Below are 13,815 nucleotides of genomic sequence, written 5' to 3'. Positions count from 1 at the left end.
AAATGAAATATGTAAATATATCATGCAGCACTTCAGTTTTTCCACAATTCATTACATTACAGCCTCATTCCATTTTTTTTACCCATCGAGATTGTACACAATACCCCATAACAACGTGGGAAAGGTTTTTTCTTTATTCTTGCAAATACATTAGAAATAAGCTAAATTAAGAAATCGCATGTACATTAGCATTCACAGCCTTTACGTAATACTTTTGATGCACCTTTGGCAACAGTTACAGCTTCAAAGCTTTTTAAAGATGATGAAACTTAGCGCACCTTTCTTTGGACATTCATTCGTCTTTGCAGAACCTCTCAATCTCCATCAGGTTGGACTTGGAGTGTCAATACAGACATTTTGCGATCTCTCCAGAGATGTTCGATCAGATTCAGGTCTGGGCTCTGACTGGTCCAGTTGAGGAGCTTCACCGAGTTGTACTGAAGCCTCCTTTGATATTTAAACTATGTGCTGTGAGTCGTTGTCCTGCTGAAAGATAAACCATCATCGCAGTCTGAGGCGGAGCAAGTTTTCATCCAGGATATCATCCTTCCCTTTATCCTGATTAGTTTCCCTCCAGCATGATGCTGCCACCACCGTGCTCTACTGTGGGGATGGTATCGGCCTTGATGAGTGCTGCCTGGTTTACTTCAAACATTATGCCTAGCATTCAAATCAAAGAATTTGACATCTGCCCCATAAGACCCGAGAATCTAGTTTCTTGTTGTCTGAGAGTCCTTCATGTGCAATTTATGAAACTCCAGACAGGCTGCATTAAGGTTTTTATAAAGGAGTGGTTTCCATCTGGTCACTCAACCACACAGGCCTTATTGGTGGATTGTAGTAGAGATGGTTGAAGGAGAGTAAAACTGGAGGCCTGACATAGTGACCATCAGATTCTTGGTCACCTTCCTGACTAAGTTCCCTCTAGCCTGCTCCCCCTGAATGTCTTCTATTTACAGACAGTGGAGGTCACTGTGCTCAGTGGGACCTTCAAAGTGGGACCTACACAAGTGCTGTGAGAACCTTTAGGATGCATCTATCTATCTATCTATCTATCTATCTATCTATCTATCTATCTATCTTGGGAGAACGCACAAACTCTACACAGACTTGAGGTTAGTAAGGGAGAGATTGAAAAAGGCTGCAGAATGTGAGTCTAACAGTTGCTGAATATGCATAAAAATACACCAGAATTTATTTTAAAAGCTTTTAATTACCATCAAAAGGTCGTTGCTTTTTATTTCGCATTTTATCACCTGTGGAGCTCATCATCCATTAATGATTATATAATTAAGGTGGTAATTATCAGGAAATGTTGTTCAACTCTGTGGGGGCTCATCCTCACACAGCTTGATGACCCCCTTGGTTATATGTTGACCTTGAGCAGGTGGTGTCTTTTTGTGTGTGAAGTCCACATTGCTCGTCACATTTGACTTTCTGTGGATCCCTGTTAAAGAAGGCAGCTGCACAGGCCTACAGTTACACATCAGAGCCTGCAGTTCTAAAAATGTGTTTTATTGAACTACTATTTGTTTCACACTGCTCTACTGCTATCTTAAGGCTCAGTTTGGTAGAGCAGGTCACCTGTCAACCGGAATGTTGCAGGTTTGCGTCCCCATCTGTTGAAGTGGACAAACACTTGTAAGTGAGTGATGTCCATAATTAATCCATCCATCTTCTATTCTGCTTTATCCTGCACAGGGAGCCAATCCCTGCTATGAGCAAAGGCAGGCTACAGCCAGGACAGGTCTCCAGTCCGTCAAGAGGTCATTTCTCTGATGGAAAATAAGACTCTTTCTCTATTTTCTGCCCCAAACTGCTCTCATTGGATGGAAGATGCACCTTACATGACAGTCACATCGCCTGGTGTGTGGGCAGTGGAGGTCTAGAGGTTAGAGAGATGGACTTGGAATCAACAATTCCCAGGTTTGAATCCCACAGCTGATAGGAGACTACTGACCCCTCGACCCCCATCAGTTCCCTGGAGCACTGATGTTTCCCATAGCATCCTAGAGATATAACGGGTCACCGTGGAAAAAAATGAATTTCCCCAAGGGAAAGAATAAACTATAGTTAGACATGATTGTGAAAGCAATGTAAACGCTCTCACAGATTATCTTTAAAATTGTGAAACACATATTCTGGCCAGCTGAGCTCTTCCTGATCCCTGGGAGTTCCTCCCTCCGCCACTGGGGGGAGTCACTGCGTCAGAAATGCGCTGGCGCGGTTCATCTCATCGACGCCCCTGAGCTGCCGGGACGCGGCGACCGACTGGCAACAAGCGGAGGTTCTCTGACTGACAAATGACTGGAGTGCTCTCTGGAGCGGAGCGGCGACCCCGGGACCCCCGTGTCTGCGCAGTCTGCGGCTCCGCGCCGTCTCCTTCACGGAACTCTGCGGTGCGTCGGTGCGCGTCAAACTTCTGCCGAGGAAAAGAGTTCTCGAGTAGAGCCGAGGCTTCAAACTTCTCCCGGCTCAGGAAGGTAGGATCTGGCCGCTTTGCATACATCATCATCCCGGGCCGTGACTAATTTGGACGCGTTTAAAAAAACAAAAAACAAAACAAAAAACAAAGTAGACGTCCAGAGCTCCGGGGGCTTTAATGTGTTTACTGTATGTGCGTGTGCGTGGCGCTCACGCATTCATCACGGGAGCGCGTCACGGCGGAGATAATTACAGGCTGTCGAAACTGCGAGCAGAGGACCGAGCAGAGCAGGAGTGGCTGCCAACACACACACCTGCAGCGCTCAGCCCGCGGCTCCACACACTCTTCATCACTGGCTGTCTGTCTGTGCGTCTTTCCGTCGGTATGTCAGCCACCTCACCGCCCCCTCGCACACTCACACACACACACACGCACACACACACACACACACACACACACACACACACACGCACGCACACACACCCTTACTGAATGTAAGCTTTATGTGAGTGATGCCAGCGAGATGTGTGGCTGATGAGAGATTTAAGTTTGTTCCACAGAAACTCGAGCTCGGTTTAAGATCAGCGTCCGCGACAAGTTGATGAAGGTAAAGCAAATGAGCGTGGAGGGCAGAGCTTCTTCCTGGAGTGGTCAGGGTGGAATTAAACTCCTGATGAGGAGTGACCACCCCCACCCCCCCGACTCCAGTGTGGGCAGAAAAATAGAAAAAAAAAAATAGACCTGCATTTGAACTCAACATCTCAAACATATTTTCTATATTATCTATAAACCTTCCCCTCCAAAACCCACATACCAAAATGCAAAAGCAAAAAGAAAACTTTGTTTTTTCACTTTCCCTCTGCAGTATTTAATGCCCAGCTTTCTCACAAGGGCAGTTTTATGTGCAGGGAAGGAGGCATGGAAAAGAAGACCTTTCCTTTTGAGCTCACAGATTTGCAGTAATTACAGAATCACTTCCATATGTGGCTCTCTGGCTGCCTTCTCGCTGCCCCCACCACCCTTCTCTTCCCCACTGTTCTCTCTTTCCCTCTCCCCTCTTTCATTTGCATTCTCCCCCATCGCTCTTTTTTTTTTTCTTGCCTTTATTTTCTGGCTGTCCTTCATGCACTCCCAGCACTTTTTTTTTTCTTTTTTTTGAAACCACAGCTTAAACAAAGTTTATGATAATCAGAACATCCTGGCATTTTTGGCCAACAACTGTGCATTTTGGTGATTCAATTAGGTTCATGCTTGCCAGGAGAGAGAGAGAGAGAGCGAGAGAGAGAGGGTGGACTGCGCGAGGGATAAAAGACATGGACTGGTGAGGGGAAATGTTGAAAAATACGGAAATATGAAAAAGAATGGGAGCTCAGTGCAGAATTTGAGAGGCAGGAGTGGAGCGTGAAGGAGGGAGAGGTGGAACAGAAAACGAGTCGGGGAGAGGGAGGGCTGGAGTAATGCTTTTTGACAGAGGTGGGTTCAAGATGGGTTCATGGTGACATCATGGCTGATTTTTGAGGAAAGTATAGACAGGAGAGCCGTTCACCTTTCATTGGACACACATGTTGGGGAATAGGCGGCGAGCTCGTGCGCTGGCACACACGCTGGTAGCTGTGTGGACAACCTCTGCATGCACCCCGAAAAGAAGCACACTCTCTCACACACACCTTTTGTTTTCCTTTTTCTCCCCTTCTCTTCTCCCCTCCGTTTCGTCTGCAGTAAAACAGCCCATGGCTCTGTTTTTTCTCTGTTCCAAGCTTTGTGCTCGTTTGTTTTCGTTAGCGGAGTACATATGGGTATATGCCCTTCGGTCCCGAACACATACATTTCTCTTTTGGCCCTGAGTAACTCATTTTCCTGTGAGTAGTATTCCTCTTGTGTATGTTTTTACTTCAAGGCGGTTGGACTCTAAATGAGCGCACGTTGCCAGGCGGGATGAATGAGCTCCTTCATTTCACAGGATGTGTGTATAAGTCTCTAACCAAGAAAGTGCAAGCGAGTGTATGTTTGTTTGTGTGTGTGTGTGTGTGTGTGTGTGTGTGTGTGTGTGTGTGTGTGTGTGTGTGTGTGTGTGTGTGTGTGTGTGTGTGTGTGTGTGTGTGTGTGTGTGTGTGTGTGTGTGTGTGTGTGCGCTTAAATGTGCTTGTGAGTGAAAATGACTCCTGAGTGGGGTGTGTGTTCTTCTCGCGTCGTCTCCGTGTGTCGTCGCTGCACCGAACTTCTCATGACTTCAATCTGAATGCGGGGAAATAGTGATCTCATTATAGGCATCTTGTTACTGATTGAAACCTGCCGCCACAGGCACCCCCCCACCACCCCCACCACCACCCCCACCACCCGTCCATCCCTCTCTCCATCTCACCCCTTCTTTCGATTTCACACCTCTTTCTCCCACATTCCCTCCCCCTTGCTCTGAACCCCCTCTCTCACCCTCCCTCCGCTCTCTTCATCTCCCTTCAACCCCTCTAACCTCACTTCCTCATCTCTTGCACCCCCAGTCATCCCCCCCTTTTCTTTCCTTCCTCCCCGCCTTTGCTCCTCTTCCTCTGCCAGAGAGCCCCGGGCCTCTCCTCCACTGGTCCGTGAATGCAAATACGTTGAATCTAAAGTGGAAACACACGACCGAGTACGATGTTTCCATGAATATTTCATATCTTCATAAACACACCCGGAGAAGCTGCAAAGCTGTGCCGCAGAACAATGCCTGTGTTTGCTGGATGACTTCCTGTGAGGAATGGCCTCCCCGCGTTTGACTCTTCGTCAGAGCGCGGCGTGTCAGGATTGATGTCAGAGCGGCGCGTTATGATGTCACAGGCTGGAGTTAATGATACGAGAACGGCGGGGGCCATAGGCCATGTTTCCAGTGGTGCCCAGAGAGAGAGATAGCGCCCTGATCTGTCTTCATTATCCCCTACTCTGCAGCCTCCCAGACACAATGATCATAAATCTCTGCCTGGAGCACACTTCACTGACACTGAAACACAAACACTAGTAACCTCTGACCTCCTCGCTGCTACTGCCTCCACACACTCGCCCGCGCGCACAGGCACAAGCGCACATAATGCATCTGCGGACGTGCGCGGGGTTGAAACGTACCCCCTGCTCGCCGTCATAATTTAATAAGGTCCGCCGCGTGCCCTGTGCACTGACACACACACGGCTCTTTACGTGCACTTGGCTGCACATTCTGACACAAACGCATGGTCTCGGCGTCCGTGACGGCTTCACACAGACATAAAGTTCACACTGTACGCTTCTCGTCACTCTCGTGACAGGCGTTAGCTTTCAAGGCATCCTCTGGCTGTATTTACCTCCTTGTTTCACGTTACACAACTGCTGATTTAGTACTGCTATGTACACAGTTAAGGGATTTCTATTAGCCTTAGTGGCCTCATAAGCAACACATAAATCAAACGTAAACAAGATAAGGATCAGCTGAGGGGCTTTTTGCTGTATGGTTTAGATCTGTGCTTCCTGAATATAAGGTTTCTGCAAAAAGGCAACAGCGCCTCTCACTGCTTATCCGTTCGCTCACCCTGATTATGTGCTGGCATGTCCGCATCAAAAATGTCAGAAAAAACAGTTGACCGGGCTTCTGTAGGCCATATGTGGCTGTAAAGATCGGAAGCATACAGGAATAACGAGAGCAAGGCTGAGAGGTTTTTTTTCTTATTAGTAAGGCTTGACTTTATCCTGGAGACATATTGGGGTCAGTGTATTTGAGGATAAGATCTATCTCTGTATTAGGCCGGTTGCTGGGATTACAAACAAAATAGGCACCCAGCCTTAAACGTACAGGTAGCCGGGAAGGCAAACAGAGGGGGCATCATTTGCAATTCAGCTTAAGAAATGTGAGGTTCGGAAAAACATGAAGTGATGCATGGCCAATAAGGCCGAAGGGCATCGTTTCAGTGGAAGTTTCAGAATAAGTAGTGCATGCATAAGTTGGTTTTTCTGAAGATCCTTGCTGCATTTGCATGGTTAACACTAAATGTTGCTTATTTTAGTAGAAAGGAAGCACGCGTCCATTCAGACTGACTGTAAGTACAGTGTGTGTGTTTGTCTGTGTGTGTTTTTTTTCCATAGAGAGTGATGTGTGGAGGTACAAGTGCCTGCCGAGGGACCGGTTAAGGTGTGCCTTCTCCTCCCAGTTCTGAGGTTTTGAGGTGCTCCTCAAAACCAAAACAACTTGAGAAACATTACATTCAGAAAAACAGGGCACACACCCTGAACCACAAACACATAAACACAGATCTGAAACATGTGATCTCATATGGAGAGAGGGGGCACATTCAGGGGCACACCCAAATCTGTCACTGCTGCACGGCGCTGCCATCTCACGCAGGACTTCCTCCAAGCTCATGTGCCACTACTGCTTTCGGTGTGGAAACTGAATTACTGCATTTTTTTCCCCCAAAACTCAATCTTGACTTAAAATGTTGTGAACGCCTTATTTTCTGTCAAGATGTTTGCTGTTTTTGTGAATCACAAAAGGTGTTGCTGAGACTGTCAGAGTTTCAGTCCAGTCTCAAATGCAGAAAAATGTAGATACTTTATACACAATATGTGCTTAAAGTTTAAACTGCTGTGGTTTGCACAAGCTGATGTTCACTTCTCAGAGATTTTCTTACATGGTCATCAAGTGCAGGCACAACTGCCGCTGATAAGATGAAGAGTCTGGTGTCAAATTACACGCGTTTCACACAGCATGTCGGCAGGTTCGGGGCCGTTGGAAGAAAAGCCTCCTGGAAGCTGGCTGAAGAGAAGAGAGTGGGCTTTCAGGAAGGACACTCTTCAACAAACACAGGCTCAGACAGATTGTTTTGGACATATTGAACCTGGAAGCTGCATAAATGGTCATTTTTAGATAAATAGTTGTGCTCCAATTCATTAAAAGCTACTTGAGTGATGTAATCTAGACCACATAAGTTTTCCTTAAATACGTTTCCAACGTCTCCTCAGTCTTTAATGTTAAACACTGGAGCATTAGCACTGGTAATACTAAGTTTAATTTATTATCACTGCTTTGGGAATACTGTCACAGAGTTGTTATAAGCAATAAAACAAAGCACTCAGCACAGTTATGAGTTATTTGAATGGGACACCTGCGCTGAGTGCCTGTGCTCCGTGCGCCGCCATGACAAAAGTCCTTTATGATCCGGCCACAAATTGATCACACCAGGGATAAATGAGCCGCTGCAACAACATGAAAGTTCCTGGAAGAATAAACCTACTGTCTTGCTATTTAAACAGTGTCTGTGTTCAATCAAAACAATACAAAATGGATGATCCGTGTTGCTCAGGATACTAAAACACCATCTCCTAATAAACTGGGCTCACTGAGTATATTGATGAAACACGAGCGAGCTCAGATCTCGACGAGACGCCGTCATTCGACACGCACCAACAGTTTGTAGGCAAGCCTAAGTTTTCAGTCAAAAAGTTGATGTAGAAAAAACAAATAATTCACTTGAGACAAAGAGGAGAAGAAGAGAAAAGAGAGAGAGAATTAAAAACAGGAACTTTAGATCTCTCAGCCTTTTTCTTCCCTCTGGGCATTTTGTGGCCTGTGAAAAAAATAAAAAATGCTGTATATTTGAAGTGTCGGGGTCACGTGACAAAGGAAGGCTTTATGAATCAGTGTGTAATTATTTCGTAGTGAGTGACAGAGTGAGTGTGTGCCTGTGTTTGGGGAGTGAAGGAGTGATTTTAAGAGGTAGCGACTGCGAGTGAGGAGGAGGAGGAGGAGGAGGAGGAGGAGGAGGAGGAAAGTGCGAGAGGGGGAGCGAGAGAGGGAGAGAGGGAGGCTCACTGCCACTCTGACTCCGCTGTTAGAAGGACTCTGTTGAACGTGCACACATCTTTTCTTCTTCTCATTGGCTGGCTCCGTTCATCACACCATTTTGTCAAGTACTTCATCTGTTCGTCCGCATGATCAACGTGAGAGCCCGTGAGTAACTGCATACTTAACAAAGAAACTAGGAATCAGTAACTTTCATCAAAGTTTGTTTTCCTCTTCGTCTCTCACCGTCCGTAAACTGAGAGGAAAAAAAAGAGAGTGCATTTCTTTGGAATGGGTCGACGCTTTTAATTGAAGACAGAGACTGAGTGTGCAGGACACTTGAGCAGGAGGCTTTGAGACTATTAATCACTGCGTTCCTGAATCCAGCCACATTCTCATACATAAACACTAAAGCGCACAAACACACGTGTTTATTTGTGTGCAGCATTTTTGGATGTTTCCTTGTCCTTTTTAAATGGTTGAGTGACACTGAGTTTATGTGAAAATATACTGGGCCATGTGTGTGTATGTGTGTGTGCGTGTGCCTCTGTGCACATATGTGCTTATTAGTGAGTGTTTCAAGTGTTACCCAGCGCCTGTGGAGCCCTTTATTATTAGCGTGTGTGCGTGCGTGTGTGTTTGCGTGTACACGCTTGCATGTGTTTGAAGTGTATGAATGCATATTCACCGGGGAGCTCACTCGTCCTTGACCTGTTTTTTTTTTTTTTTTGTTTTGTTTTGTTTTTTGTTTTTCTTTTACACCCATGGAAAAGAGATGCATTGTTTCCTGTGTTTTAAACAGTGGAGCGAGGTGTGTCGGCAATTCTGATCATAGTTTACCCGAAGGTTTATTCACCCTCATCGCTAACAGCTTGTGTTTTTGAGGCTGGTATTTGTGCTTGGTTAACAGGCTCCACTTGTTACTGCCATGTGCTTCATGGCATCTTAAAGCATGTGTGAATGCACCGCTGATAAAGATCAGGCACCTGATGTCAGAGCGTGTTTTGGTTCGAGCTCCGGTAGTGGTCGCCTCCAGCTCGACTGCTTGGCTCTGCACCTGCTGTCCACAGCTTATTTCCCCCGGTGGACTTGACGTAAGTGTGAGGGACTTTCTGATTGAAGTGGATTGCAAAAAACACCCACACGGCCCAGCGAGGGATGCCTGCTCCAGGGCCGGCGATATGTGTTGCCCTCTGTTGTCGTCTGGTCTCTGGGTTTTGACACAGAGTCATGACATCTGGAATAAAAGAAGTGGAGATTCACAGCAGATTTACCTTCAAAATACACACTCATGGCCTGTCCAGTGCCGGTTTCTGATTCATCATTAACTCTAGTGTGAGTAAATCTCATCACTTTATCTGAAGCTGTGTTTGATTTTATTGACTTCAAAAACAATCTCCCATTTTTGTAAAAAATATCTGCACAGCAAGCTACAAATCACTTCCAAATTCTTAAATGAGCGTTCATATATGGTGCTATTTGTCACTACGAATAAGTGTCGTGACTTGGTGAAATGTTTTATGTTTGGTCGTAAAAGCGCTCACTTCTCTCACGTCGTGGCAGCCGTGTGATTAGCATTATCCTCCGAGTTCAACGTGCCTCAAATGTAGGCACGTCTGATATGGTCGAGCGGTCATGAAGGAGGTCACAGAGACTTTATGAACACTTCTTATATTAATGATGATGAGTGCTCCCACTCGAGTTGTTTCGATTGTTCCTGTCGTAAATCCATCAGCGTTTAACAGTGTCGGCGTTTATGCACGTGGAGATAAACCTGCAGTTTTGTGGGCGCCACTAAAACAACAGTTGACCAATGAAAACTCCCGCATTGCAAAATCCTCCAGCAGCCCTCCTTTGTGGCATGACTCCGAGCTGCACATCAGGGAGTTGTTGATACCTGTCTCTTTCTGGAATTTCTATTGCAATTAAGGCCGAGTGGCAGGGAGGGGTTAGACAGGTGGTTTTAGGGGAATCAGGGGGCTCCCTGCTACCACTCTATAATTAACAAGGAAACTATCTGCACACCATTTCCTATGTCTATTTTTACAGGTGTGCCATTCTGATCGTGAGGATTTATACCTCCAGCCTGTTTCCAAGCCCTCATTAAAAGATCTTTTGGCACACAGTTAAACCTGTGTGAGAGTGTGTTGTTTTGCATGCTGGGCCTGAGTGTGTGTGTGTTTGGGCCTGCTTATGTTCGTAGTGTTGCTTTAACTCCTGCGGCTAAAGGCGGCGGCGGTGAAATCCATCCATTATGCTGCGCTTCATGCAGAGAAAGGGAGGTTTTCTCTCCGAGGTAAAGAAGGGAAACACCTTGGTGGTGGGTTCGCAGCCGCTTTTCCTTCAGTGATTCCCTTGTGAGACTTATTGGAAGTGCCAACGTTCAAGTTCACTCAGCTGCTGACTTGAAGTTTCTGCTCTTGCTTTAGTTCCTGGCTCGCTCTGCCTCTGTTTGTAAGCCTTCATCTGTATTTGCCTTTTTCCATGGTGGCGTGTTTTCTTGTTTTCCTCGTGCAGTTGCTGAAAGCCTCCATGTTGATCCCTCCAAAGAGCTCCAGCACATCATGGAAACAGCAAGCTGTCAGGATGACTTCACCATGTCACCAAGTGTTTTATGTCTTCACTCACTCTTTCCATAGCTTTCTGCACTGCTGCAAGTCAACACGGCTTGTTACATGAAATTAAGGGAAAAAAAGAAGAAGAAGACAAAGAACCAAAGAAGAATTTGAATTAAGCGTTTAATAATTTTAATGATGGATTTAAAAAGGTCAGCGCACCGACACTCCTCAGCGGCACTCCTGAAAAACGATACTACTTTAAGTGACAAACGATTACACAGAGGTGCTTTTTTGCATTGTTGCTGCAAGCAAATATGTGTTTGTGCGATGCCAGGAGCGAGCAGATGTCAAACAAGTTTCAGGTAATGGAATGCAGGTTTGTTTGGAAACACTGAACCGTCTGTCACCCTGTCTTTCTTAAAGCCATTAGCCTGCCACTTGTTGAAAGACTGGAAGCTGTCAGCTTTGAATCAGATAAAAGAGAATATGAGCTCCTGAGCCAAAATAATACTGACGCCAAACACTTTATCCAGTAATGCACTTATGAGCCTGCCTCAATATGAGCATTTTAATTTGGCGGTTAAGCTTCTGATGGTGCTTTGTGGACATATTAGTCAGCAGTGATGACACTAAATGTTCGAGCAGTTGGAAAAGCCAGTCTGTCAACTCAGCAGCGGCATCATGGGTTGTGAAATCTTTTTTAACTGCTGTGGAGGTGTGATTTTATCTACAGACCAAAACTTAACATGTCCTACTCTCCCCCAAGTCGTTTCCTTTGCAAAGTTAGTGAACATAAATCACTCTGCAATGTTGACGATGGGGAGACGGGGTCCTGGAAGACATTCTTAATATCCTGTCGAAAAACTGAGCCGGAGTGGACAAGTCAGCGGTGGAAAAAAAGAGCAACGGGACTAATTCTGCCAAGCTTTTTTTTTTTTTTTCTCCCCCTGCCAGGATACATGGCACAGATCATTTATCTTGAGGTTGTGATCTTACAATTCAGGCTTTCTAGTAAAGGTTTGGAATTGCTTCCCAACAAATCTTGTGAGCTCACTCTTGCTCAGAAAAGCCAAACACAAAGTACTCTCTGCAGAGAGTGTGTGGAAATGTGACTGTAAAGGGCAAACCTTAGCAAAAACACAAGATGATACCTCAGTATACAGATGTCCCTTTGTGCTCGCCCTTACTGGAATAAGAAACGTCCACCAGTAAACAAACCGGCGAAGCCCTGGCACCCAGAATCCTGCTCATATACGCCGAGTAATCACCCGTGGTTTTCTTGTGCTTTTCTTGTGCTGACTGAAAAACCAACTGCCTTTCTTGGTTGTGTGGCGCAGCGCTTCCTGAGATGCCGTGATTTATTTGTTATGTTTGACTGCAGTTCTTACTGCCTGAGGGTCCCGACTCTGTCACAACGGTTAAGGCACAATTGTTGTGTTGCTCACAGAGGATTTGATACCCTTTGTTTGACAGACACTCAATCTGTGGGAACTGTTTTTTTCTCTCTCTGTTTTTCTGTCGTTTTTAATTCTTGCTTAATTTTTGTTTTGTTGTGTTCCGTCTTCCTGCTGAAGCTCCACCTCAGCAAACAGGAGGCTCTCTCTCTTTCTCCCCCTCTCTCTCGAGCGTGCCTCGTCTTGTAGCGCTGCCTCCAAATTGCCAGCTTGATTGAGTTGGTTTCATTCGCTGCGCGGCTCCTGTCCTGATAGAAATCAACGGATTATCTTAAGTGTAACCAATGAGTCTGCTTCAACATGATGGACTACTGCACGTTCTGACACTCCACTGTTTACAGAAACAACCAAAGTAAATTTAAACTGCTACAGTACACCTCTTAGGCAATGATGGAAAGTCCCTGCAGCAGCCGTGAACCCACCCATCGCTGGCCCTGGTGCTCCTCGCCTGCCTGGCCGCCCGCTGCCTCCTGTGTGCCCCCCAGGCTCAGGGGAAGTAGGGAGGCCCTCCATGCCCATTTGGCCCTGGCTAACAGGGGATGAGGTCACTCCAAATTCCCCTTATCCCCTTATAGCCCCAGACGGGCTGGCGAAGTGAGCCTACCACAGGACCCAACATAAAACATAAATGGCTCTGTAAAAAGCTGCTGGGCTGATGTGACTCATTAAAAAACACTGGCGCCAACTCTTTTATTAATTCATTATTGTGTTTAGGGAGAGTAAAGTTACTGGGTTCTATTTTAAAAGGCTGTGTCTCCGAGCCTCTACTTGCTCCTTCAGTTCAATTGAATCTACAGACCGCCCCGCAGCAGATTTCACCTCTCAAAGATGTCACGATCCGAAACGTTTTCCTTTTTTTCCTTTTGGATTAACATGATGTTTTTTCCTGTTGTGGGAATATAAAAGTCACATATGTATATTTGTACTCTCTGCTGTCATTCTTCTCTTTCTCACATGGTTCCCTTTTTCTCATATCCCCCTCACTCCCGGCACTCGCAGGCGCATTGTGCTGCTGCCTTTATGGGGCCTGGTTTGAGTTCTTGAAGCAGAAATCCAAACGGTCCAAACGCCGGCCAAGTTCATGCTCATAACACACACACACACACACACACACACACACACACACACATTATGAGGCTGCGTGTTGCTGGCAGTTTTGTTTTTCCAGTCTCTACCTCTTCTCCCATTAGGCCCACTGTGAAATCTTTAGTGATGTTTTTGTGCGTTAGCCACAGAGTGGAACCGCTGCACAGGGTCATGGTACAAGTTGTATAAGCAGCAGAAGGATATAGATGGGGAGCGGGCGGGGGAAGTGGGGGAGAATATTGGATATAAGAGACGTGATTGTAAGAGATGTTGGGTGGGTCTGACTTTTTTTTGGAGGGGGGGGTGGTGTGTTGGGGGTTCAAAGTAATTTCTGGTGACTGGAAAAGGTAAAGACGTAAGAAATGCAGGGAGTAAGAACGAGAACGATGGCAGTGTGGTTGTGTTGGCAGGATGGGGGTGGGTGCCTATCGGCGGCTGCTCCTTCCTGAAACGTGGCCACCCGAGCCTGCCTGGGCCCTGGATGCACATGTGGAACAGTTTACTGTAATG

The 13,815-nt window shown here is 46.2% G+C and overlaps 1 protein-coding gene across 3 annotated transcripts in view; it reads left to right on the top strand.

Annotated features, from left to right (window-relative positions):
• Window positions 1-2,268: 2,268 nt before the first annotated feature.
• Window positions 2,269-13,815, top strand: part of rarga (retinoic acid receptor gamma a) — a 42,231-nt gene continuing 30,684 nt past the window's right edge. The window contains exon 1 of one of the 3 annotated variants that reach the window (XM_030119395.1): window positions 2,269-2,483. The gene's annotated coding sequence lies outside the window, so the exon portion shown is untranslated. Of the gene's footprint in view, window positions 2,484-8,239; window positions 8,376-13,815 lie in introns of those variants that run through there. The other 2 variants (XM_030119397.1, XM_030119396.1) reach the window with 2 other exon arrangements.

The sequence above is a fragment of the Salarias fasciatus genome, chromosome 20 (assembly GCF_902148845.1).
Source record: "Salarias fasciatus chromosome 20, fSalaFa1.1, whole genome shotgun sequence".
NCBI classification, from domain to species: Eukaryota; Metazoa; Chordata; class Actinopteri; order Blenniiformes; family Blenniidae; genus Salarias; species Salarias fasciatus.
This window is presented reverse-complemented; position numbering and strand designations above follow the sequence as displayed.